This window comes from Haemaphysalis longicornis, unplaced genomic scaffold (genome assembly GCF_048455015.1).
Source record: "Haemaphysalis longicornis isolate Haplotype H1 unplaced genomic scaffold, Haemaphysalis longicornis Haplotype H1 scaffold_1, whole genome shotgun sequence".
Taxonomy (NCBI): Eukaryota; Metazoa; Arthropoda; class Arachnida; order Ixodida; family Ixodidae; genus Haemaphysalis; species Haemaphysalis longicornis.
This window is the reverse complement of record NW_027526203.1, coordinates 293,232,572-293,258,267: the sequence shown is the minus strand read 5'-3', so window position 1 is coordinate 293,258,267 and position 25,696 is coordinate 293,232,572. Positions and strand designations below refer to the sequence as shown.

The 25,696-nt window shown below is 48.7% G+C and overlaps 1 protein-coding gene across 1 annotated transcript in view; it reads left to right on the top strand.

Moving 5' to 3' along the window:
- Window positions 1–1,540: 1,540 nt before the first annotated feature.
- Cac (calcium voltage-gated channel subunit cacophony) overlaps window positions 1,541–25,696 on the top strand; it is a 906,370-nt gene continuing 882,214 nt past the window's right edge. The window contains exon 1 of the mRNA XM_077679772.1: window positions 1,541–1,671. The gene's annotated coding sequence lies outside the window, so the exon portion shown is untranslated. The remainder of the gene's footprint in view (window positions 1,672–25,696) is intronic.

The window sequence follows — 25,696 nt, the reverse complement described above, 5'->3', positions numbered from 1 at the left end:
TGGGTTACGCGCAAGTGCATGGACTTCGAGTTTTTTTTTGTACTTGCTTCGACTAGACGATTTGGCTGCGCCAGCCCTGGTATATCTTGAGAAAGCAGCATGGAACCCTGCTTATACAGCGTTGTCCAATGCCTAATTCTGTGTATTTACTGTTCTGCGTGTGTGGAACGCTTTGCTAGGCTTTGGAGTACGCATACAGTATTCAGAAAACGGGCCAGACTTCTTCAGGTAGAGCCACCTTGTGTCTACACCTAGTGTAAGTGCTTGGTTATGCCCCAGCCGGGCTTGTAGCAACACTCGCTGCTGAAGCAGCATACATTCCTGTAATAAAGTGTTGAACAATACCCAGCAGCTGGCAATGCCAATCCTGTGAGAATAAGCAATGTACCCCTCTGGTAGTTCAATAGCACGAACCATCGGGTATGTTGCGCAGCGCCAGAGCTTAGGCCTAACTCCGCGCTCTGCATCCTCACGACGTAGACCAGTACTGGAAGCTTGAAGTGAGTTACGTACAATGAGTACGGTTTGAAGACGTTAGACGTCGAAGCGGGACGTAAGGCCTAACGTTCTCGGTTTAGGCCTAACGTTAGGTAACTCTCAAGATGGGCCCAACGACGTGCCAAGAAACGGCATACTTTATGTACGTCGAACCGGCACGCTCAGCTGAGCGTGCCGGTTGATGACTTTGGACCTAAAAGCGTTTGATAAAGAGCTGTTTTATCTCAAAAGGAAGAACGCCTATCCTTAAAAAAGTCGCCGGGGTAAAGTGCGCGGTAGTTAACGACACGATACCCGCGTCTCTTTTATTTTGTAATTCATATTTACATATCAATCACCTAACCATGTTTTTACTCTTTACTTTGCTTAACCATCACGCTGTCTCACCCAGCATACCTTGCGCTGGACCTGTGTGCAAAGTATGAACCATGGACATGGAAGCACGTCAAAAGAATTTCCAGCATTCAATTTTTTTTAGTTTCGTGTGTCAACGTTTGCAGTACACCCGCACGGCTAGATATATCCATTATACGAAGTCTTCAATTCAATTCATCGCAAGTCGCGTGGGGCTTGTGCGCCGCTGAGTCATCTACTACTAGTACTACAAGATGATGACCACAAGTGTCGCTGGTGTTCCTACTTTTTATTTTCCTTATCGGGTGAGTGATTTCCTATCCGTACCAGGTAGGCTTTCCACCGGCGCCTGTAGTAAATGTAGTAAAGTGGTTGACGTGCACGTGGCCGAAAGCTGATCAAGTCCGCGGCTGACCCCCCTCGTGGCGGTGGTTTTGAGAAGGCCGGGAAGGGGGGGGGGGGGGGGCAACCTGCTGGCCTCTTTTAAATAACCATTAAGCGTCGGGGTTCTTCGGGCCTGCAGAAGCAAGCAGCGGGATCGATTCTGTTTCCTCCGGCGTTTCGCGGATCGCTTTGTGGCCGGCGCGACAGATGGCGCAGGTAGCGCGGCACCTTTGCAACTTCGTCGATTGGCGCGTCACTTGTCACTGGGCAGCAGTGGGGAGCGCGGTAGTGGTCGAGTGCGCGGCCGGCGAGAGGAGCAGCGTGGATTACGCCGTGGATTACTCCGGGGCTGCGACGAGGACTCCGAGCGACCGAGCGACGGGGACAACGCCGGCCCGGTCAGCGCTTCCCAGGCCGGCCGAGTCCACGTTATGGGTAGGTGGCAACTGTGGCGCGGCCACCTGGCGTGCCGGCGGCCTCTCGAGCTGGGCAAGCACGGCCACCTGTTGCGTGGCGACGCCGCTCAACACTCGCGCCGATTGGCGCGCCGTAATTGGAGCGCCCGTTTTAATCATGGAGGCGTCACGCAGCGGCACTCCGCGCGCATTTGACGGGGGACGCGCGCAATCCCGTTATCTCCGCGTGAGCGGGAAACGCGCCGCTTCGGCTGTCGTGCCAGACAACTACCCGGCGGGGGCGCTTGTCTGGCATGCAAGCCGCTGTTACGCGCGCTATCCGACAGGCGATCTTTCGGCGCTTTGCGTTCTCCTTCTATCTATGTTCTAGACATGAAAGCACGCTGACACGCACACACCTCCTGTGACGCACACGTGCTGCCGTATTGGCATTATTGAACGATGGACACTTCGGTATTCCGACTGCATGTCGGACACACGTGGAGCCTGTAGATGTCAGAACTTCCACGGGCCTACGCTCCGGTACCTTGGGCATCCAATAATCTGCCAGCTTAATTGGCGCCTAAGTTTACTTGAGAAAGCATTCATTTGGGCGGTATAAAGCTCCTGTTGAACAAGATCGCGGAAAATGGTGAAAACATATGTCGGCACCTTATCCTATAACCAATTTACGCTCGCTGGTTATTCCACCCCTATCGCATTCCTTAAATAACATTCATTGTGTACACTGCAAGCGAGCAGGTTTCTTTATTTGCTGAGTGGTTTTTTTCAGACAGTATTTTGGCTGTAATATATTTCCTGGATTCCGGGCACTCCTGTCCCGGAATGCGAAGAAAGCCTGGGCATTCATTACTAGTCAACCTCGGACTGGCACGTATACCCTGCGAGCGTTTTCAGTCGAGTACATTAATTCACAAGCAGTCAGCTGTAAGGTTTTCGAACGTGCTCCAACCGCTTCGTGAGGTGCACGCGTGCTTTAATTAACAACTTCATGAAGGATCCGCTGCATAGCGTTACAGCCATCGTCCCCTCTCAAACGCGGCAACCGAGAGTTTTTGATTTCTTTGACTTTTTGAATCAGTATGAGCTGCACTTATGATGTGTTATTGTTTTCGTAAAGATTTCAACCCTCACTCATCGGTAGACCCGCCGCGGTGGCTCAGTGGCTAAGGCGTTGTGCTGCTGAGCACGAGGTCGCGGGTTCGATTACCGGCCTCGGCGGCCGCTTTTCTGATGGAGGCGAAAAGCAAAAACGCCAGTGTGTACGAGATTTCGGCGCACGTTAAAGATCCCCAGATGGTCAAAAGTAATCCGGAGCCCTCCACTACGGCGCGCCTCATCGCCTGCGTTGCGTCGGCGCGTTAAACCCTACAATCAACTCATCGGTAGAATCGTAGTGGCTCACGCAGAAATGGGGAAACAGCGTGCCTTCATTTATTTATCATTTCAGTAATAGTCTGACCTGTAAACGTCACGACATACTTTCCTCGTTTGTGCACTAGCCACTCGTAGATGATGCTGATGGTGGTGATGATGATGTCGACGACAATGCTGATGATTTCTAATTCTTACAAAGAAGCACAAGTACTTAAAAAAATTGACTCCAATCCACGCTGTGAAGGTGGTTGGAAAGCAAAGCTTTAAATGACACCCACAAAAATTGCGCATCCGTCACTTGAATTCACACACTTGGCTCTACAAAGAGCGAAACGAGAGATTCTGCCAGCCGTTACTTGGAATATCCGGGGGCTGCGTCCCGAACGCAGCAGCGTCGGCCAAAGCCAGTCTAGAGCGGTGGACGCCGCCACCGTAGCCGGGCCGTGCGTCGACAGAAAGAAAACGGAGAGCAGCGTCTTTCGAAGGGTCAGACAGCGGAACCTAGCCATCCTGATGTGCTAGCTCCGGGGCTACACCACCGCGTGACTCAAGCGTAGACACCCAAACAATTCGGCACGTGAGCTTAGCGATTCCCATTTATACCGATTTAAACTAGTTAGTTTAGTAAGTCTGAGAATTGCGAGAAAGCTGAGGGAACTTTTATAATCGCTATTTCTCAGGAGCAGTTTCTCCTTCCGCCTTTTGTAATACCTCTTAAAACACAACCGAGTTGGTATTCATCAATTTAGAAAACGGAGTCCCATTCGTGGAAAGCAGTGCGCACAAAGTAGAGTTTCTCTACGGGCCAGATGTCTGTATGGGGTTTCTACAATTTGTTTCCGGTCTTTGAAACCAATCCTTAACGTATCTTTTCCTAACGACCACTTAATTCCGTCGGGTCGAGGTTAGTAGGTGCTGTCGAACAAGTTCACCAAGCCGTGCGAAGAAAGCGCGCAATGGACGCGAAGCTGCGCCAAAACAGGCCCAAAACAACCGTCGCTAAAGCAAATGACAAAGCCGTGCCGCCGACGCGCCCGCCTGTGAGCAGGCACCTCCGCGCGGGGAACGCTGGGTAAATTCGCCGCAGCATCTCCAATGTGCTCGGTGGGGGAAACCCTCAGCCTCCCTCCCCCCGCCGCCGCCTCCGTCACGTGGGGAGTTTATTGTCCCGCACGCCGCGAAACAACCGTTGGCTGGTAGAGGTAGAAAAATTTGCTTAAAAATGGGAATCCAAAGCAGCAGGCCATACGGGCCAACAAACAGTTTTCTAGAGCTGAGCCCAAAGCTGTATAAGACACCACATAGGCGCGTTTGTGACACCTTGCAGTGAGCGATTACGTCGCGAGATACGGCCGGGCCGTTCAAAAAGCAACCCAAACAAACTTCTGCCGCATACCCATACAGGGGATTGGCCAAAGCCCTCGCAGAGTCACCTGGAGTGAAAAATAACAACTGCTCCCTCCCTCGACACATGCACATAACCCCGTGCGGTATCAGCACCAGTGTCGGCACTGCCGGCTTCCTTCCTTCCACGCATCCTTGCTGGCATCTTTGTATATTAGCACGGTTGATGGCTCGCAGAGGCTGTATTTCTGATGGCGGTGACATAGGTATGAAAAGATCCACCTCCCCGCACGGGGCACCTTGAGTAATCTTGGTGACGGTACTGACGATACCGCGCACCCCGAGCCCCCCAACATAAGCTGTGACCTACCGTGGTGATGTGTTTTTAAGGTGAAGGGTAAAAACCTCTAACGGTGGCCGTCGGAGCCTTGGTCAAGCTCCGGCCGATGGGCTCCCTGCCTGTCTACCAGGCAGGGAGCTCCGGGACCTCTTTGACTACCAGGGTAACGTCAAAGGAGAGAGTACCCCCGTCTGCCTGCTTTTATACATGCTGTATGGTATTTTCTCAACCACCCCCCCCCCCCCTCCAATGATCGGCCTCCCAAAAGAGGCCGCACCGAAGTACTTGCTAAAGAGAAGGCAGAACATTTCTATAAACATCTTGAGTTCATTCCACAGGGGACACCCCTGTTGGCAAGAAGTCAGTCATTCTTTTGGCAAAATGCATTGAGTCTGTTGTCGGCTCAGACTATGATGCTAAGAAGCTTTCATCCGGTGACCTACTTGTTCAAGTAAAAAGAAAAAAAATCAAAGCAAAAACCTCCTGAAACAGACCACGTTGGCTGACCTGTCTGTTACTGTGACTCCACATAGAACCCTCAACTCCTCTCAAGGTGTAATCTCAGAAAAGGAATTACAGTCTGAGACCGAGGTGGAACTTCTTCAGGCGCTTCAACCTCAAGGAGTAACTTTTGTCAAACGAATTGTAATCCGTAGAGCAAATGAAGAAATCCCAACAAAGTATCTTGTCCTAACATTTGATTTCACAACCCCACCCGAAAAGGTCAAAGTGCGCTTCCTAAGCTGCAATGTACGACCATATGTCCCTAATCCCAGGAGATGCTTTAAATGCCAACGATACGGCCATGGAACTCTATCATGTCGAGGAAAGCTGACTTGTCCTAAATGTTCAGAGTCTGACCATTCGTCGGATGACTGTCGAAACAGCACAGTGAAATGCCCGAATTGCAGTGGCCCACACGCTGCTTATTCGCGAACCTGCCCAAAATTCAAAGCAGAAAAAGGAATTCTACAAATGAAAGTAACAGAAAACATCACCTTTGCTGAGGCACGCCAAAAGCACAAGCTGCTTTCGGCCACATCTTATGCAGACGCTGCCCGCCGGGGGCTGGGGCGGCGTTTGGTCAGCACAGCGACACAGTGCAGCCTTGCTGCTGATGTGTTGCTGTCCCAGCCCCAAGCTGCGCAGCCACCTGCTTCCTCTACAACACCTGTAGAGGCTGCGGGGGGCCCGTCTCTTGCCGGACTGCCTTCGGTAGTCCAGCGGTGTCAGGAATCGCCCAGTGTGGCGACTCCAGCGAATGTGGCGATTGTGATCGCCGCTGGGAGCTCTGCCGTTCCCACTGTTTCCTCTCCACCGGCTCTAGGGACACCTGAGGGCATGGAGATGGAGACGGGAGGGCCTAGAGCAGCGCCCATCCAAGCTCCACCGCCTGCCCCGCCCGCGGCGTAGGCAAAGAACACCCGAAAGGGTACCAAGTCAAGGGGGCCCAGTCCGCTGGGCACCTCCTTGCCTTCAAATGACGACATGGACGTCGAGCCCTCCCGGCTTTCATCGCAGCGGAAGGAACGGGCTGCGACGTCCAGGTCAGTAGAGAAGGCCAGAAAACCCCTTACAAGAGTCCAAGCCCCGAAAGACCCTACATAAATAGTCACACTCCAGTAGCTCCGAACACATCATAATGGGAAGAGAAAACATAATACAATGGAACTGCAGAGGCCTTCTGAATAATCTTGACGATGTATACGAAATACTGCATGCTTATCAGCCAAGTGTAATGTGTGTTCAGGAAACACATTTGAATTCTAAACACACAAATTTCTTGAACGGCTACCTGGTATACAGAAAGGACCGGGATGGCTGCACGCACTCTTCTGGGGGTGTGGCCATAATCGTCCGGAAATCCTTAGCATGCCACCCTGTCACTCTGAACACTGTCCTTGAGGCTGTGGCAATTCGAACAATAATATTTAATAGGTTGATAACGGTATGCTCCATATACATTCCTCCTGATGTTGCACTTTCAAGCTCTGACTTCGAGGCGCTGGTTGACCAGCTGCCCGAACCATGCATCCTTACAGGCGACCTTAATGCTCACAACTCCCTTTGGGGCTCTTCTCGCACGGATGCCCGAGGTCGCCTGATAGAGAAATTCCTTAGATCTTCAGGAGCATGCCTTTTCAACAATAAACAGCCTACATACCATAACATAGGACACAACACATACTCATATCTTGACTTGGCGATTGGCTCCGCAGTTCTCTTTCCTCTTCTGGAGTGGCGTGTGGGCACTGACCCTTATGGCAATGACCACTTCCCCACCTCACTAACATATATAGGTAAAGGCCCATGCAGTCCATCTTCCGAAAACAGGTTCAATGAAGCAAGAGCTAACTGGAATACATTTGCAGAGACATCCAAACTACACCACACATCCATTGGACACCTACACGTTGAAGAAGCTACCCAACTCCTCACGGCGCACATCCTCGACGCCGCTGAAAAGTCCATTCCCACCGCCTCTGGTGCCCCGCGCAACCAGAGGAGGCCGTGGTGGAATGAGGCCTGTAGGCGAGCGCGAGAGGCCCAGAACAAGGCCTGGGGTATCCTCCGTCGGTACCCCACGTCGGGTAACCTCATTTTGTTCAAACGGGCCAAGGCGTTCGGAAAACGTGTGCGCCGTGAGGCAAAACGAGAGAGTTGGCGTACATTCATAACATCAATTAACTCCTACACAGATACACGAAAAGTATGGACACGTATACGCAAACTCAAAGGACAACAGACACAGCCTGCCCCTGGTCTGTACAACAGGGGACACACTAGAAGACCAGGCTAACACACTCGCACAACACTTCAAACACATGTCCAGCTCAGCATACTACACAAACACTTTCATGAAACACAAAACATCTGTAGAAAAGAAGTCCCTGCGTGATAACAAGTCGCGCACTTCTTACAATTCTCCTTTTTCAATTCATGAGCTTAAGGCAGCCCTGACCACATGTAAGCCTTCAGCGCCAGGTGCAGACAAAATCACATGCACCATGATACAACACCTACACTCAGACACCCTTGAAACACTTCTACATCTATACAATAACATATGGCTTTCGGGGCACATTCCTCGCTCTTGGAGGGAGGCCATAGTAGTGGCTTTCCTGAAAGAAGGGAAGGACCCTTCCTCTCCTGCCAGTTACCGGCCCATTGCTTTGACAAGCTGCCTGTGCAAGCTCCTCGAGAAGATGATAAACTGTAGGCTCGTGTACTTTCTTGAGTACAATGGTCTTCTCGAGAGCTGCCAGGCAGGCTTCCGGGCAGGGCGATCCACAAATGATCAATTAGTTGCACTGAAATCTTATATTAAGGATGCCTTTTTCACAAACAGTACTGCATGACCGTATTTTTTTGATATCGAGAAAGCTTATGATACGGCATGGCGTTATGGCATTCTTGCAGACCTAAAATCATATTGTGTAACAGGTAACATGCTGAATACTCTTTCCAGTTACCTGTCTGAACGAACATTTCGTGTCAGAGTCGGTTCGGCACTTCCAAACGTTCACGTGCAGGAGAATGGCGTGCCTCAAGGTGGCGTATTGAGCTGAACCTTGTTTATAGTTAAGATGAACTCTCTCCGAAAGGCACTCCCGCCAACCATATCCTGCTTGATGTATGTAGATGACGTTCAAATATCTTTCAAATCATGTAACATATCCATTTGTGAACGTCAGGTCCAGCTTGGGGTAAACAAACTTTCCCGCTGGGCAGATGAAAATGGATTTAAACTTAATCCTTCTAAAAGTACCTGCGTTGTATTCTCAAAAAGGCGGGGCATCCTGCCGGATCCCGACGTAAAACTTTGGTGACTCAATTCCAGTAAAAAGAGAACACAAGTTTTTGGGTGTGGTGTTTGACGAGAAGCTCACATTCATCCCTCACATAAAACGACTCAAACAAAAAGGACTCAAAACAATGAATATTCTGAAAGTCTTATCTCACCAATCATACGGTGCAGACGAACAACTTTTGCTTCGACTTTATGCCGCGTTGGGGGGGGGGGGGGGTCACGGTTGGACTACGGAAGTGTTGTGTATGGGTCAGCCACAAAACCAGCACTTAAAATGCTCGACCCAGTGCTTCACTTGGGGCTTCGCCTGTCTTGTGGGGCATTCCGTACCAGTCCTGTCCACAGTCTTTATGCTGAGTGCGACAAATGGTGCTTAGCGTACCAGCAAATTTATGTTGATCTTCTATATGCCTCCAAAATCTCATCAATGAATAACCATCCCTTTAAATCGGTTTTTAATGATACGTCCACAACTAAACTCTTTTTAAACCGCCCATCAATTTCTGTTCCCTTCTCGCAGAGAGTGAGGGACGAGGTGACCACTCATGAGGTCTCCTTCTTAGACACATTCAAATCATCTCACGCTGATCTTGTAGCACTATGGCATCTCCGTCCTGTGTCATGTGATCTGTCTTTCATGCGATACAATAAGAACAAGACACCAAGAAGTGGGATTTTGATTGATTGATTGAAGGGTTTAACGCGCCAACGCAACGCAGGCGATGAGGCGCGCCGTAGTGGAGGGCTCCGGATTAATTTTGACCACCTGGGGATCTTTAACGTGCGCCGAAATCTCGAACACACGGGCGTTTTTGCTTTTCGCCTCCATCAGAAAAGCGGCCGCCGCAGCCGAAAATAGAACCGTGTCCTCATGCTCAGCAGCGTAACGCCTTAGCCACTGAGCCACCGCGGCGGGCAAGAAGTGGGATTTTGCAGCATTTCATGTATCTGCAGGATAAATACAGGGCTGCAGAGTTTTTCAGCGATGCATCTAAAACGTTCACTGCGGTGTCTTGTGCTGCGCATGGACCCAATTTTGAAGCATATAGAGCCATGAATGTTAATACAAGTATTTTTACGGCAGAAGCATATGGCATTTTTCTGGTTGTAAGTCAGATAGTTGAACATCATATTCCTAAATCCGTCATCTATACAGATTCGCTAAGCGTCGTCCATGCAGTGTCATCCGGAAAGTCATTGAAAAACCATGTAGTTAACCTTGTTTTAAAATCACTTATGGTGGCGTATTCTTCAAACCTTGAGGTGACTGTTTGTTGGGTGCCAGGTCACTCTGGCATTGGCGGAAATGAACTGGCGGATGAAATGGCCCCCAATGCTGCACTCCGAAACACAGTAAACATAAGAACACTGCCTTACACAGACCTCAAGCCACACATAAGACAGCAACTCCGTAAAACTTGGCAAGCAGACTGTAGCGAACAGGCAGACAATCAACTACACGTCATAAAACCACACTTGTGACAATACATTACTGACTCACACAACAGGCACGTTGAAGTTACCTTAGCTAGATTACGGATAGGCACGGATAGACATGTAACGCACTCGCACCTGCTCGCGGGATCTCCAAGACCCCTGTGTAGCAGGTGTGGGGAGGGCCTATCCGTAGTCCACATACTCATACAATGCAAGGCACTTGACACAACACGACACAAACACTTCAGAGAACTCTACAGACAACATATTCCCCTACACCCATCGATGTTTCTGGGTGACGATGCCATGGTTTCTGTGGAACGCGTGTTTATGTATTTGTCAAACGTTAAGTTTTTAAACCTCATTTCCTACCACGCATAATCAAATCTGGCCCTATACATCAGCCATCACCATTATCTTTATTGATCTTACTATGTCCGGTTTACACGTTTTATACCTACCTTTTCTGGTAATCACTTCTTTTCATTAAATAACTTCTCTGGCGCTCTTTGCCCTCGTTGGCCTTGCGCCATTAAACACCAACCATCATCAGAAAACATCCACCTGTGTGATATTTCTGCGTGAGTTAGACAACACAAGCAGAAAAGGCAAAACTCATCAGTCTCCCTGCACTACGGCATGTCTCACGCGCTTCTGTAGCATCGGCGCGCACGAGTTCAGTTTTAACGGACTTGTAACTATACAAAGGGAGATCGTTGCAGGATGACGGAAATCATTTTCGAACTACACCTGTTAATGAAAATATATTACCACAGAGAAAAGCTGCCATCACAGCGGCGGGAACCATTTTGGGAAGCATAAGATTTTCCGTGCTTGGGCCCGCTCTCCGTTTTGTGTGCCACTTTGCCTATATACCCATCTCTTTCTTCTTCAGAATCGTTTCTCTCTGCTGTGACAGTTTGTTGGAGCGTGCTGGGTACTAGCCAATGCACTTCAGCCCTGAAGACCTGTTCGGTTCCAGTCCCAGTAAAGCGGACACAACAGCCGTTCACAAGACGAGCCCCGCCTGCGATGCTTGAAACCACAGTTTGGGCCCCTCGCCACGCTGATTTGGTCAGTGAAGTCTTCGACTGCGAGTCAAATAAAACCGGCAGGCAGGGCTGCACCGCTTCTCCTGCATGCGCCTCGCAATCCCAAACCTTTTCACAGCGACAGACTTGAGGAACCGAAGACTGGCTTGGCAGCTTCGACCGCGTAGCTTAATTGAACGAGTGGAATGGTGAACGGAAATTGAAAAAGTGCATTTCACTCTGGAGGGTGCCGCGAATACGAAATAAGAGAATCATGAATGGGCCCTATAAACCTTGAAGGAATTTTCGCGACAGCTGCAAGGTATACACCGCAGCGACAGAAAATAAAGGGCTGAACTCGCTCTTCCGTAAGGAGTGTGAGAGGAAAACTAGACCACAGCCATGTTCTTCAACGCAAGTATGACTGTTAGGTGGGCTTACCCAAATATGCCCCGAGAGAAAAAGGCTCGCCATTTAATACGGGGAGGACGAAGCAACTCTTCGCGGGTCTGTGTTCGCAAACGCCCGGCCAATTTTGTTGATTTGGAACGCACACTGCCGCAAAGTTTAATGCAGTGCACTCGTCAACCTCACCTTACGGCCTCGAAATGTCATTCTGTGTCGTCGGAGATTCCAAATGAAGCCTCTTTGCTCGAGTTAATTGATTGATTGGTTGTAAGGTTTAACGCGCCGACGCAACGCAGACGATGAGGCGCGCCGTAGTGGAGGACTCCGGATTAATTTTGACCACCTGGGCATCTTTAACGTGCGCCAAAATCTCCCACACACGGGCGTTTTTGCTTTTCGCCTGCATCAGAAAAGCGGCCGCCGCAGCCGAAAATAGAACCGTGTCCTCATGCTCAGCAGCACAACGCCTTAGCCACTGAGCCACCGCGGCGGGTTGCGCGAGTTAATAAGAGCTATTGCGCGCGAGGAACTTGAGCCGCAGAAACCTCACCTATAGTGTATAGCGCAGCCTCTTTTTCTAACATAGTTTGCGAAGAAGTATACGGCAGGGGTTGCAGCCTACCCCGTTGCCGCGCACCATCCCCGATTCAAGTTGCGAAGCGGCAGCACCTGATGTCATGGCGTATTCAGACGCACTACGGAGACCGGTGGCCGGACTTGAACATTTTCGACCTCCAACCGCACCCAGGTAGGAATGGTTCACCAACGGCAGTGCGCAAGGACTGCCCGCCAGGAAAGCAGTCATGTGGCGCACGTCCGACAATGGGCCCCTGTGGTATAATGCGATGAATCTGGTTAGATTAGTCGTCACTGCCATATCACAGAATGGCAGTGCTGGGTTATCACCTGACGTCCTTTGGCCCCGCTACGGTGAACGAATTCCAGCATTAGGAATACCGGCTTCCCGTCTCCTTCCTTCGCCGCAACCGCCACAGCGACGACCGTCCAGATCGCCTTGTTACCGACGCGTCACGTCCCATCGACGCCCACTCTCTACGACGATCAGCGAGTGTGGCGGGAGGTCTCCCAGCACTCACCAGAGGAACTGAAGACGCTGTCCTCTGGGAATTGGACCACATCCCTAGAGAAAATTGTTGCTGGTCCCTGCTGGTTTATGGCCAAATTTTCAGCTGGGCGCTGCTGGTCCCAGCTGGTCCCTACTGGGACCAGCAGCGCTCAGTTGGGAATTTGGCCGTAAACCAGCAAGGACCAGCAACATTTTCTCTAGGGATCGCTCGTATTTCGCGACGTCCTCTACCGGCATGACGACACACACCAGGTGTTTGCGACCTGATCCAACCAATTCGACGACCCGACCGGGAACCGGGTTCGCAACCGGACGACCCAGCCCCACCCCTGCTGCGATCCTTCCACGAGCCAACGAGTAGAGCAGACGATTTCACGGAAGCTCCAGAAATGCGCCATGAGAATGTTGGTTGCAAATTCATACGACTAGCGGCCGTCTCTTTACACCGATTGGGGTGTGTACAGCCAGAATCAAGATACGCGACGCTTCATTTCCTGGCGTACATCTTTGTTCTACGAGACTGTTCCGAGAGACGTATTCGCGGATCGGACTTTCTTTACACGTTTGGGCCGCTATTGAGCAAAGGAAGCTACTCGTGGCCTTCTCAAGCAACGGAGAGGTTAAAGCCGAAAACGGTCCGGTTAGCACGTTATTGCGCACTTTCGATACACACGAAAAACTGCCCCACCGAGTGACTATGTTTGTATCCGTCAAAACTGAAAGTGGCATCGAGTGCGGAATACCCGAAGCTTACGTGTCTCTCCTGTTAGAAATACAGATCTGCGTTGCTCGGGAAGAGGTTGAGATGAACAATAGGGCGGACATACTCATACAAACTTCACTGGGGCACCTCAACGACTGACCTGGAATACAGAGCAAGTGTCGAAGGAGTACCCTCCATACAGCGCACATTATCTGGGGTTCCGACACAAAATCGGCACGAAACCCGAGGCGTTCCTGCTGCCACAGCCACTTCCTTTGAGCAAACGCACCTACCTTCATCAGTTCCTTCGCGGACTGTTTTGCTTCCTCGGCGAAGCTAAAGCTGAACATCGCATCACAACCGAGGAAGGAGAGAAGCCTGCTCGTTCTGGGCTATATTGAGGAAATGCTGCGCGATGATGTAATACATCCGTCAAGAAGTTCATGAACATCGCCAATCATCCTCGTTGCAAAGAAAGGAGGTACCCTCCGCTTCTGCGCCGATTACTTGACAATAAACAAAATTACGAAAAATCATGTGTATTCCCGACCACTCGCATCGATGACTACTCTCACTCGATGAGCTACTTCATGCGAGATCCCGTCTTCCATCGACTTACGAAGCGGGTATTGGAAGAATGAAATTGATGAACGGGACCGTGAAAATACTTCTTACATTACCGCGGATACCAAGGGCTGCCGTTCGGCCTTTTCTTTGCACCTGTCGCCTTTCAACCACTGATGGGCAGCGTCTTCTCAGACCTAAAACAGCGTTCTTGTCTTGTCTACCTAGATGACGCGGTAATATTTTCAGAAACATTTGTCGAACATCTGGAACGCATCCGCATAGTGTTCGGTGCTATCCGTAGAGCTCGTCTATCCTTCAAGCCGGAAAGATGCCACTTCGCTTTCTAAAAGCTAATTTTTTCAACATGTGGTGTGATATCAAGGCGTTAGTCGCTATTCCGAGAACACGGCCGCCGTAAACTTATTCCTCATGCCAACGCATAAACGGGCCGTCCGTCGCTTCTTGGGTCTTTGCGCGGATTATCAGCTCTTTGTGGGCAGTTTGTCAAAAATAGCAGAACCATTGATTCGGGAAAGCAGCAGTGCATGGCTTCCTAAGAGCTCAAGCAGCGCTTGCAGATAAACCCTTTATTCGGACACTTCGTGGAAGATGCCAAGACGTAAGTGCATAGCGATGCAAGCAAAGTTGGCCTCGAAGTCATTTTAGTACAGAGACGGGATGGGGTCGAGTGAGTGATTGCCTACGGAAGCCGTACTCTTTCGTGTGCTGACAGCAGCTACTCAATGAAAGAGACAGAGGGCTTGGCTCTTATATAAGCGGTCACAAAGTTCAGGCCCTACTTATATGGTCGACCACTCCGCGCCGTTAGCGACCGCCACTATGTGCTGGCTTGTAAGTCAAAGGCCCTTCGGGCCGCCTTGTGCGGTGGGGACTCAAGCTTAAGTTAGAGTTCGATGTCGTCATCGCGTATAAATCCGGGAAGTAGCGCACCCACGCGGAGTGTCTGCTCCGAGATTTCCTCGAGCGGAATCCTATCCACTGGAAAAATAACACAGGGTTCCTTGGAGACTTGGAGGCAACGCAACTTGCTGAAATACAGAGTTGATCCCGAGTGTCAGCCACTCGTTGAGTACCTATAAGGCTGTGACTCGCACCTTCCAGGGATTTTTAAACGGTCTATGTCGTTGTTTATTCTCAAGGGAGGTGTGCTCTACAAAAAAAATTAACTCAGTTCCGCCAGTGTGAAATCTGCTGAAACAGCGGAGATGTGGGTTGTCTTTACGAAGATTCCGGTTAGCTTCTGCTGATTTCTTGTGCGTAATGTTAGAGTATTCTTAGCAGCTGATTATCATTTAATTTGTTTCCGAATAGTTCCGGTAGAACAACAGGTACAGCCGTTTTCTGTAACCTTACTCCCTCCTTAGATGGCCATATATTGACTGCAGACAGTAATTCTGTAATATTAACAACGTCACTGTCAACTAACTATTTATGACAATTAAATTAAACTCGGCGTAATGATAGATTCATCTTAGCGGCTAACTGTCAGATAATTTGTTTCGGGATACTTCCGAGAATACAAAAGAGTTAGCCGTTTTCTGTAATCGTACTGCCTCCGTAGAAGGCCGCGCTTCACTGGGCAACACGCAATGTGGAAAAGCCAGCTTACAAGACCAAGCCTACACCGATCTTTTTAAAGTCGCCTTCACCTCTAAGCACAAATACATCGCCGGGGAGACAATTTCCCAAAGGCAATATAGGCCGTCGTGTCTCAAAATATGAAGGCCCTGGGACTTGTGATTTTTTTTTTTTTTTTTCTATACTGGGAACCGGTTTTTGCAATGCGGAGAAACCTGCTCCATAGAGAACGTGACGCGAGCAGAGACTCGTCAGGGCCAGCCTAGAACAGCTCCGCTGTTAAAAAAGACTTGGACCCTGCAGGAGCTACCTACCTGCTGTTTGGGACCTAATGACTACGCGACGACGACTTAATGACTACGCTACTACGTTTCCCGCGATACGCCCTCGTCCGGCCATATTGGACTTGTGGCCCCAGGCTTTGCACGCAAACTTCCGGGGTGGGAGGAGTGCCACCAGGCTAGTTGACGATGACGAGTGCTCCCCTTTTTATTTCAGGGCTGTATAACGATTTTCGTGATTTTCGCACCTTTATTTTTGTTCTCATAATTTTACGTAGAGCCGATGGTATTCTAGGGGGAGGAGTAATGCCGCCAAAGACAGAGTAATTACCTAGCGAGGGATGTGCGCAAAAGGTTTTTGACTATAGCACCACCAAGGGGCCAACCATTCTGTACGAAGAAGTTTTCCGCCTTCGGGCCCGCTCTCTGTTTTACGCGCCGCTTCGCCCACAGATCGCGCTTTTGTTCTGCGTCACCGGTTCTCTCTGTTATGACACTATGCTTTTGTATTCGTCATAAGTTATACCAGACTATTCTTCTCCTGCCTGATGTTCTGCGTGTTTACATCACAGCTGTTTAAGCAGAGCTATTCCGCCGCATACTGTCAACAGAAAAAAATACCAAGAAATAATACCGAGCGCACGTGAGCGTGCGCCTCGTGAGGAGCTCCCGTCGTAGACCAGCTCAACCTTCGAGGACACTCTGACCAGCATTCGTGGCGTGATCTCTCGCGTGCTGTTCTTCTCGTCAGTTCACGTACGTTCGCGCCTGAAGTGGGGAGCACAGACGTCGAGTTCGGCCTACAGACGCCGAGTTGGCGAAGCTAGTTCCCGCGGATTCTAGCGCGTGCTAACGCGGTCCGCTTTGGGAGAGATGTGAAAGGCTGCGGACAAAACGATGCGGGCCCGCCAGTCATGGAGAACTTTCAGCGGCAATTTCGGAAATCCATGTCAGGTGCAACAGCCGGGTCTCCGACGAATGGAGAAGGGCCGCCAGCTCTGCGGTTTCACCAGCCTTGCACCGTATATTGCAAGCTGCGCCAATTTTTTTTCCCCCGCATACTTTATCTCCACGTTACGTCGGCGGCCACCGGTTTCCAATTTTAACACAGTCTTCGCTCAATTCCCGATGATGGTAAACATTGAAGCATTGCGTACGCAGGTTTGGCTTCAGATTTCGCTAGAGCGAAGAACTGCAGCGTTTTATTGTGACGATTCAGGTCCTAACAGTAAGTGCAAAATTAAAGAGAAAGTTCAGGCTCTGCAGCGCTAGGGAAATGTTGGACCGTTTGCGCATATATATCTGTTTCTAGGGAAAACACGTTTTTTTTTTGTTGTTGCAGAACCGTATTGCAGCGACAAACATGTTTTTCAGCATTTACGCGTGTCATACGTAATAAGAGAAACACGTTTATAACCATGTAAAAAAGCTCAGTTTCTTTTATTTACTTTTCGTTGTAATTTCTCTGTAGCATTCCCGTAGAGGCAGCGTTTAGGGCGTAAACGCGAGTGCTGGTAAAGCTAATGACCTTCGATCAAACGCCGTTCTGGCAGCCCTCATGCACTGCAATACCTCTGTAACCGCCCGCTTTTTTAACGAGGAACTGTAGATCGGTGTCCTGATGAACTGCCTCGAATTTTTTCGCCTTCCGAAGTACACTCTTAGTCAATTCCTGGTTATACGACCCGCATGCAGGCGGGCCGCCGCGTCAATTTAAAGCCGCTTATAAAGCGTGGTTCAGGCGGCCTCGAGCGGAAGCGGCCCGCCAAACACGTGGCCCACCGAACACGTGGCCCGGCGTTTAAGCGGCCCTCTTGAGGGCCGCCTAACGAGAGGGCCACCTAAACGCCGGGCCGTGTGTTCGGCGGGCCGCTGGCCGCAATTTTTCTACGCGGCCCCTTATGCTAATCTATTCCCGCTTACGAAGCGGCTCCAAAATCATACGGCCCCTCAAATAAGCGGCCTTTTTGCTTCCCCCCCCCCCCAAAAAAAAATCCGCTTGGACAGAATTGATTTCACACGTTTTTTTTTTTTTTTCGCTCGCAATGACATGTCAACGTCAGCACCCCGTGAAGAATGCTGTAACACATGTTACATCATGCGAGACATGTAAGCACATAAACGTAACCCTACGGATAATCGAACCTGGGTCTACTACAACACATCAAAAGCCTGATATCATAACCACTGCGCCACGACCCACGGGCTACTCAGAAGTGCAAACATGGGCTTATAAGTATTCTGCATGCTGTTGCGCGTCAAGCAGGAGTCTTAAATAACACATTCGGCGGCGAGTGGCTTTCTTTACGACCACCGTTTTTGATTCACTCTACCAAAGAGGCATAATACTACGGTTTGCGAGAATTTAAGTACACTGGTACGAGCGGAAACCTTTTGTCATGCTGTGTGCCCGTTCCAACATGCGCCGTGCGGGGATTTATTCCATCGATGCAAACGGAATTGATAACAGTTATTCTGTCTTGTTACCGAACGTATTCTTGGCCATTGGTGGAAAGTGCCCCCATGACAGTACTTGCAAATAACTAACACGTAAGGCGCACTGTTGCACTGAAAATAAGAGCTGTCTCGTCACGGGTAGCAAGTATACCAAACCTGAAATGGTTTACAGAATTTTTTCTGCTCGTCGTAGCTCTTCTGATGGTGTGGTTACATGCCTTGACCTTTGTTTTTGTAATAGGGGGGCGGTAGTAAAATACGCATCTGGTGATGTAATGAACCAATATTAAATCACTCACCATACCTACCATTGTGTCGCGACGCCTGCAGAATTGCTGCGTAAAGAGATAAAGAGCCGTTGGAATGCCAGATACTGCGTTTCCTTTTATGGATCGCTAGCACACAAAGAATGTCTTAGCGTTTTCTCGCGCAGACCGGATAAGCGCTCGACCGTGTAACTTGTAACGCCCTGCCTTTCCAGGGAAATTCATGTTTCGCGGAAGTTCCACCTTTAATCGTTATATCGTAAATGAAGATCATTGGTGAAACAACGTTTAAAAAAAAGTAAAAATTACGAACAATATAAAAAATGACGGAAAATGGCGAACCGTATAATACCCTGCATTTCCACAATAATGCAGATTTTGCGGAAATTCCACTTGTAATCGTTATCATAGCGTAGATGAAGATAATTGGTCGAACAGAATTTTGAACAACTAAAGAACAAGAAAAATATAACATTACCGAAAATGTTAAGCCTTGTAACGCCCTTCATTTACAAAAAAAAAAATGCAGATTTGGCGCAAGTAACCCCTGTGATCGCTGTAATAAGGTAAATGGAGATAATTGAACGGACAGGACTTAGTAAAACCAAGAAAATTTTCTCTAAAAGAATCCCACTCAAGAAGAGCGCTATAAGAATGCTGCGCATTAATAGACATTTCTCTGAATTTATGCAATTTTTTTAAGTGGTCTCGTTTCATTCGCGCTTCCGTTATTAGCGAGTTATTATTGTACGCAGAAGCGCAAGGTCGCGGTTCAGCATTTTCAACATTTTCAAGGCACTTCACCAAAACCATAGCACTTGGGCATGAACGCACCCTTGTGTCGAAAGTTTAGACCATATAAAACAATGCCACAAATAAGTGGGTTGCAATGGCTGCAATTGCCCGAAAACATTTTTAATTTGTGCCCTTCTGGAACATCTTCATGACCTCAGTTTTCAGTCAATGAGGTTCTACCTTCATAATCTCGGTGTTTTGTCACCTGATTTATCAGGCCAATGCTCATACCACGAAATAAAAAAACTCCCTATATTCATAATGACATGTTACAAGCAAAGCTGTGAAGCAAGTATCTGTATACCTTAAACATATCCGGATCTTGAAGTGATAATCTACTCATACAAGCTTGGGACAGGAACAGAGAGCTGATTGATTGATTGATTGATTGTGGGTTTTAACGCGCCGACACAACGAAGGCGATGAGGCGCGCCGTAGTGGAGGGCTCCGGAATAATTTTCACCACCTGGGGATCTTTAACGTGCGCCGAAATCTCGTACACACGGGCGTTTTTGCTTTTCGCCTCCATCAGAAAAGAGGCCGCCGCGGCCGGGAATCGAACCCGCGACCTCGTGCTCAGCAGCGCAACGCCTTAGCCACTGAGGAACAGAGAACTGAGTTGGGTATGTAAATGTTAAGTATTTTGTCATTCTCGAATTCATGCGCATGCACAAGTGTGAGATGAAAATTACATAAATGACACCATGTCCAAGGAACGATGTTTTCTTTTTATTTGATATCCAAGATACAAATGTGAACACAAAAGACTTAGTGAAACAACAAATACAAATATTAGCAGATTTCCCTTATGGAACACACAAATGAAAATCTTTTTTTTTGTGGAAGAGCAAATAATGACCTGTCCAGATAAAATTATTGTTTTAATTCATAAAATTTTCAACAGCTTGCTGCTTACAAAACAGGGAGGAAACTCGTCTTTTTTGCTGGCTACTGACTGTATAACGCCCAACGTTTGGCCTAAAGCTGACGGTTATCTCCTGTCCTTAATGTAATATATTACCAAACAAAGAAAAAGTACATTCTCCGGGCTTCAATTACAGTCCAGGTACACCACTTCCGATGATGTAAATGGCCTTTGTAGAATTGCCCCAAGCAATCTTTGGCCCGGCAGCTGCTGCTTCTGGAATTTCGTCGCACTGTATTGGAAACACCGTTGTAAACATTTCAAAAATGTTGAGTCACGGGCATCAATCTGTTGTGTTGGCACTGCGTGAGGAAAAGAAACGGCAGGTGAATAAGTGACCAGGTTAAAAAGGGTGGTGTTATTTATCGGCAGTAAAACAGTATAGCCTGAAGGGGCACAGCAGAAGTATCACCAACGCGTTAGCAGATATGTGAAAATATAAATCAGGTAAGTGTATCGCTGTAGTTATGGCAATTATTTCTTTCTTACTGCTTGTAGATTCAAACGCTCTCAAAAGGACGTTTTCTTCATATACATAGGAAGGCTGAGCGCTTTTTCAGTGCAAAGGCGTGCGAGAAAACGTTGCCATAATTTTATTTGACGGAGACACATCAATTGCCCGTCGAAAAGAAACTCTGTTCGTTGTCACACGCGGAAGGTAATGTGCCCTAGTTTCTTTTTATGAAACAAGTTCCACCAATAGTATGGCGCAAAATATTTTGTTAAAGATGGAACAAAATTGGTAGCAATATCTTTTGCTAAAGCATAGGTAAACTGCGCGCACCGAGCAACAGCCAGCGCATCTGTAACAACATTAGAAGCCACCGCTTCGAGCGACCTTCACGCCGGCGACGCGCCGCGTTTGCGCTGCCAATGCTATCATGTTTCTGCAAACCGCGAGTTGACACTCCAGACAGACGACAGCTGTGGCGTACACAGCAAGATGGGGGCTGGTGTTAGTCATGAATGCTGCTTCATGTGAAAAGTTTACCACTTAAACGCACCGTGATGAAGTTTACAAATCGCCACAGAATCTAGACTACTCAAAGCGCGAGAAAAGTCACTAGCCGAAACGACGACGCGAAAACCTAGTTACAAAAAAAAGTTACATCACTTTCTGGTACGCCTACCGAAAATGACAAGCAGCGGCCATGGAATATTGGAAAATACAAAATTCAAACTGGGTTTTATGTGTCTTGACCTGGACAATTAAACGCGTGGAAAAAATGCAATTTCTTTATGAAACCACGGTACTCATTACGGCAATGGAAGCACGTGACATGTGCAAGCGTTTTAATTTTTCGCCTAGCTGGATCCCAAAACGGCCGCCGCACAGGCAAACCGAATCCTCTATATATAAAGCACGTCAAATTTACCGTACGGCCCCAGGTATCGCAGAACGGTGTTGGCGCGGGCTTCTTACGATGACGAAAAAGGCATAATTTCATGGCCTTTACTAGTTGTCTGCAAACACAAATTCTTACAGTCTGCGCCCCCCACCCCTCGATAAAAAAAACAAGAAATCCAGGGACTTACCTATCCTTTCGTATTCAACCGGGCTATGCCCGCAATACACACACCAGCCGGCTTGACATGGCGCCGCCGCTTGGCTTGTGTGACCGGTGGCCCTAATAAACCCATCGCATTTGCAGTTGTTTCGACTGTTACACTGACCTCGAAGCACACATTTGATGTCAGCGGAAGCGAACGTGGTCAAGAAAGTGTGAACGCTCGGAACTAAGTATGAACTACACAGAGCAAGAGTCAAAGCGCGGGCCACCAACTTGCTCCGCGGTGAAATTTGTCGCACGTACGCGATAGAGACAGATCGCCGTATCACAACTCGCCGCGCGCGAACTTTTTTCCACTCCTACTGCGCATGTGCGCGCGAGATATTTTTGAATGTTTTTCGGCTTTCGCCGCGCCGTCGGGCGCGCGTGGTCGGCCACCGCAAAAGAAGCTCGCGGGCTATTTAGTGAGCAGAAATACGCGCATGCGCCGCAAGCCACACATATCGCTCGAAGCTTCACGATTGCCCCCCTTTTCTATTTTATTCCTGGCGTCAGGCTGTCTGCTAGTTTATAGCCGTGACACGGGCCGTTGGCGCAGCTTATAAGCGTGATGCAACTACCTGAGGTTTTGTCACGGAAAAGAAGTCTGTCAGGGCCTCTTATATCACGGTATTGAGACTGCCCACCGCATATAAATAGGACGCCATCCGGGACGCGACTAAGAGTGTGGTCAGCTTCCCGTAATACCCAGCATTCACATGCGGCGCACCACATGCAGCAGCGCGCAGGGCCTGTTTGTGGTTAAGAAGACACTTTTCGACCGAAAGAGCACAGATCCGATATAAAATACTAGCGAAGTAGACGAAACACTGCCAACAGCGCGAGCAGCACCGCCAAATTTTCACGGATAATCCTGCATAATGAATGCTACCGCGTCGTGCACTACTCCTCCGTTTATTGTGTCAACATACTCGCTCTTGGCTGAAATACTGTATAAGAAATACGAAGTTTTACCTTTGCAACAATAGGTGGTACAAAAAATGTAAGGAGGAGAATGACCGCACATTTTAATAGAAATCGGGACTTATAGTTAACATTTAGTAGGACGGGAAAGGTAAGGATTCGCCGGAACGCAGTGCAGGGAAGAAAAAAAGAAAACCGAACGGTCCAGTCTTCTCTCTCTCTTGCGCACCACACCTCCTAGTTCATGAACCGGTTGTGGTCTCTAAGTGCGATGATTGTTTCACGCGCACTAGTCTAGGATCGTGTTCATTAACGAGAGCATTCCTTACATCAATAAAGACTGCATGTTTGGTCCCTTATTCTGTACCTTCCCAATTTCGGGGACGCAAATAAAAACCTCCCCCACGAGCACGATCAGTAGCGCCGAGATAACTTCCGTTACAGCACCTGCGATCTCAGGGGCCAAGCTTGAGCAGCGGCGATGCCGCAGCGTCCTTCTGGCCGCATAATTCCTTCATAATGCAATATGTCTTGCGGGTGTTTCAAAGCGTGGCATTTTTTCGCTACTAATCTCGTGTTTTGGGGGGTTACAATTTTCATCGGCAATTTTCGGGTGGCAGTGGCTTCCCTGCGAAGAACCACTAGCGCCATCTATGAGCCTCTTATAACGGCGAGCCTGAACAGGAAGTATAAATGGCAAAGCCTTCCCAAACTACGACCGTTGGTGGCAGGGTTTGTGTAAACATAATTTAGCGCACAGGTAGCTTCGGGCAGATTTAGGGCAAAACCCAAGTTCATGAACAAAAAGACAGCGTTCTTTTAATTTAAAATTCACGTTGGGTTGCTTTCTACGAAAATAAAAAAAAGCACCTTGGTTATAAATCGGTGTCATACAAAAGAATGCAGAACAAAAGCAAAACATAAGAAAAACGACTCTGCCTGGTGTTTGTGTTAGCAGGGACAACCACAACAAAAGCAAAACACAAAGCAAAGGTCGGTCTTTGGCGCTGTCCCCTCGCGCGCTGCTTACTAAACCAGCCGGCGCGCTTTAAAGCGCCTGTTTAAACCAGGAATTTAAACCGGCCGTTCGGCTTAAAAGATCCGGTCAACTCCGATTGGTCTCCTGAAAAGAAAGACGGATGGGATTTAACTACGAATTCCACGCACTACACGACAGTATCCGAACATGGAGTTAATTTCGGCGTAATTTTTTTCTAGCCGTTGGGTTTTTAATTGCTTTCACGGAGAAAAACCCAAAGTACAGAAGTTGATTCCCAGTTCTTTAATCGCATGCGAATAAAAATGCGCATACGAATTCAAATGAGCCGAAACCATGTGCTCTTCTCTCTGTTTCATCAGAAACAAGCAAATGTCCATGAGGATGAATTCGATTTCTTCACCTAATTTGATCAAGTTTTGGACTCGGTACTGGACTTAAGTTGATTAGATTTCCGCCTAATTTGACTAAATCTAGTGGTCGTGACATCAGAGAGTTTTAGCTAACCGTTTCCGACGGTCCGCTCCGGTATCGGCGGCACGCTCAGCGCAACCGGAGATAATGCCGTTCGCGGCCAAGCGCGGCACGCATGCGCAATGGCGCTCCCGCTTGCTATCGGAGCGGAGCGGACCGTGAAAATCGGTCATCTAAAACTCGCTATTGTCGAATTAACGAGGATCGGTTGTGTTAAAGAAAAATAATTAGTTAACTCATCAGGTCTAAAATGCGGTAGCCCTGGCGGCGCATACACGGCATAAAAAATGGCCAACGACTCAAGGAATACTCGGATTGACGGCGAATTTATCGGAGGAGCTCGTGTAAACAAAGTTCGGTAATCGAGTTCGACAGAAAACTCTGTACATTTGGGTACGAGTGGGATTGGAACCATGGGCCTGTGGAATGCGAGGCAGGCCCGCATCCCCAACACCACTACAGCTCGGTGCCTCCAGCTGACCTAGGCTGGATCTAGTGGTCTTCGACCTAAAACTGCGCATTTGAGACATGTACTGAGGTCTACAGAGTAATATGGGCGCGTTATTTACAGAAGTAGCAGTCAGGGGATCAGCAAAGTGCGTCTCCACTAGACGACATTTTCTGGCGATGCGAGCACGCGTATAGGCCCAGGGCGTAGCAACCGAGATAGAGAATAAACGTTTGTTGTGCCCAACAAGGAAAAAAAAATTTCCGCGCCTTCCCGCGAGGGGAACACGAGTAAATGCAGAGCATTGGGGCCTCAGTACTGGTTGAAGGCAGTGTTGCTTCCATCGCTTCTTCCGTGATGCTGGAGTAGCAGACACGAGTAAACGTGGGGGCGAGCATCAACCAAGGAAGGAAGGAGCAACGCAGTGACAAGCACGAGCGACCGCTAGACGCTTTATATTTGCAGCGCGCGCAGTAGAGGGAGAGCAGTACGGGGGGGAGAGCGCGCATGCGCAAGCAGCGCGCGCCCTTCCACGCCCCACCGCGCTGCTATCACGCACCTGTTACGCCGAGACCGCGACGGAGCGAACGGGCTGACTACGACGCATGCGCGCGCCAGCTGCTGTTGAGAGAGAGGAGGGAAGGAGGAGAGGCGCACCTGCTGCGGACGCGGAGCTGTTGACACCGTCCGACGCAGGAAGAGGCGAGCCTAAGAAATGCTCTGCATTTAACAAAAAGAAAGGAGCGACGAGTGATCTTCGATGCTCTAGTGTTGATCTCCTTAGTCCTGGAAATACATGCAAATGCCTACGGATGGTGATAATAACAAGTTGCAATAACTACGGGGTAAGTAGAGGTTAGGGGCTGTCGAAAATTTAGGCTCTAAAACAGGTTGGCATATCGCTTATTGAAGGAAAATACAAATTTTAAATGTAACTATGATTAAGACCCATCCACTGGCCTATACGTAAGTAAACATATTTCTTCGGTGCAACAGTTTATTACAACAAAAACACCACTTATGTTATTTTATTCACCTGAAGTGACGATAAACAATCTTCTCTGTTATTGCCAATAATCATTTATAAAAATATTGAAGACTGTCAAATGTCGTGGTTTAATTTTGTATGAAGAACTGAAATTTCACTATTACGCTTCGGTAACTCCTCCAAACGACATTTTTCAGAATCGATGTAATAATTAGGACGCGTCCATACTTCCACC